Genomic DNA, 2,759 nt, shown 5'->3' on the forward strand with positions numbered 1-2,759 from the left:
TCCATCCCGAAGTCCAAATAATTTTTAAAGCAAATATTTACTGAGGGCCCCGCAATTTGTATTTTTATTTGGCGAGGCTCATCTCATTCTATTTTTTAAAATGAATTTGCAACGTCATGGACACGCATCTCGAACCACGTCACAATCAATGTACCCGTGATTAGAAACACATTTCGATTCCGTTGGGATTTGGATTTGGGTCACATCAATGTGCACCCGAGTTTACGAAGGTAAGATTTATTAAGGCGCGTCCTAAAGAGTCTAGCGTATTGTTATTTTAGGAAGGTTGTGAGATTTGCTAAACAACCCGTCCTGGAAGCTAAATGCTTTACTAATATACATTTAACAAGGGCCCCGCATCTGCGTTTTGTTTATTTTTATCGAGGCTCATCTCGTTGTTATTTTTAAAGGATATCCTATAGCAACTACGTTTCTTGTCGTGTTTGTCTCTATCAATTGAAAGCAGTAAATAGCCTTAGTTGATTATAAAACCGGATTCAAAGTGCTTTTACAGAATAATAAAACGTGACTGCACTTATGGACAACTAGCCGCAAATTATGGGCCCAAACCTAGCTCATGCGAGATGGCCAGATTTAGGCCCTGTTTTTCCGATACAGGCCTAACTGATTTTTCGATTTGGGCTCGGCCTTCCTGAGGTTGAGGCCTAGAACTGATTCTTTGTTCTTTATCAATTTATATGTGACAAACTAGCAAAAGGGGAAAGAACTTTAACTCATGTGGGTAGTTTACCTATTTTGGCTTACATTATAGAATGTACTACACCATCAGACTAAGTCTAAAATACAATCTATTACCCTGGGCATGTTTTCCACCTAACAGCATACATACATGACTATCATTCATTAACCTACATTGATATACTGAGCATGTAGGCTACTTCTATTATACAAACGAAAATGTAACTATTTTATGACATTTAATGTAACAGTTCATGTATACATAAAAACAATCTGCAGGTTCTCTCTTTTGCATTCATGCTCAAACTCTCAGTTACATTGGTGGTATCAACTGTGTACCTGGTAAGGAAAGGAAAGGAAGAAGGAGAGTGATCAGTTGAGTAGTGTGCAGTAATCACAGCATCAACAGATACACAGCAACAGCACAGCAACAAACCAACAACCAAGATTGTTTTCCACAGTGCACGAACAACCAACAATGATTCCCAGAATAAATGAAACCAGCAAATAGTCGAATGCCAAACCAATAATTCCAGACGAAGAGTAATGAACACCAGAAGTAAAAGAAGTTCAATGTAGCAAATACCAACAGTTCAGCAACCAACAAACAGCTCAGTCACTGCAGACGACAGAACTTGGCCAAGACAGCTTGACCAATATGAATTCTTGTTCAACTTTCAGATGGTGTTTGGTTACAATCTATTTGGAAACTAACTTATGTTTTTCGGCTTTCTTTAAACTCAGTAAACCTCTCTTCAGATTAAAACTCTAGCCTTAAGACTGAAAATTTTCACTTTGTTTTTCTCTTTTTTCTGAAGACTAAAAAGTCCAGCCACTTTTAAGTTCTCAAATGGCCTATTTATAAGCCAAATGACTCGGTGCAGCTAGGCTGCCCTCATGCTGCAACTTGCAGCCTGCCCATACCCTGTTAAAGCCCATGCCTAAGTATCTTTGGTGCCAGCCCCTTTTGTTCCCCACGCCTGGTTTTTTTTTTAATCAGGAGTTATGGACATCCTTTTATTATTCAATTTAAGCCCCATACCCTTGTGTCTTGTTCCCCATTGGTATTAGTTTAATCCTAAATTAGTACCCTACTTGTCAGCCCATTTATACTAATCTTTTCTGTCTTTTTCAACACCCCAGAATGCCCTTGTTAACCCTGGATTATTACTGCCCTGCCTATTGCAGCATCAGGGCACTTTGGGCTTTGAACATTCGATTTCAGAACTGCCCCAACCTGGCCTCTAATTGTTTACAATGTAGTTACAAACTACCATTCATGGGTAATGCCCAACATTCAAATCACAATACAGGCTCATTAGTCATGCGACATTATTAGCTCATTCGATTCATTAGTTATAGAAAACTAATCGACGACATTTATCGAGTCGACTATACTAATTATAGCAGGTAATAATCAGTCGCTCATATAAATAATACGTTCAGGGACCTAAGGGGCATCAGACAATTTTTGTTCAATTACTGGGGCCTATATGAGTTAACTTATCTGACGATTAAACTAATCGACGATCATGTTTATCACAGAGTGTATTCAGAACAAACAGAAGACAATCGACCAAATAAAAGGCCTTTAACAGAAATGGAAGAAAATAAAAATAACAACATAACAAACAAACACAATAGAACATGCTGACAACTTAATTAGAACTAAAACAAAAGAAGGAAAAACTTACCAAAAAGGTTTGAAATCAAAAATGACCCCAATTCTGATTCAACTTCGAACCCTTGAGGCCGAACAAACTTTAATCAGGGTGTTCTCACATGAGATCACCTTGATTAAGGTCTATTAGACCTCAAACCCTTGTCAAGACTGGCCGGGTTCCCCAGGTGCATGTGTTCTAAGGTCTGGATTTCCAGATCTGATTTTTAAGGAGTTGTGGGTAGATTCGGACCAAACCAAGCTTGGTTTGGTCACGAGGAAGGTCAGGGGGTGTCTGGTATGAAGATGGGGTGGTTTGGCATAGATCCGGGTTCGACTCAAATCTTCAAATGAAGATTCGAGACGAACGAAAGTGATTCGAGGCTAGGGAGTAACAGAT

The sequence above is a fragment of the Nicotiana tabacum genome, chromosome 20 (assembly GCF_000715075.1).
Source record: "Nicotiana tabacum cultivar K326 chromosome 20, ASM71507v2, whole genome shotgun sequence".
NCBI lineage: Eukaryota > Viridiplantae > Streptophyta > Magnoliopsida > Solanales > Solanaceae > Nicotiana > Nicotiana tabacum.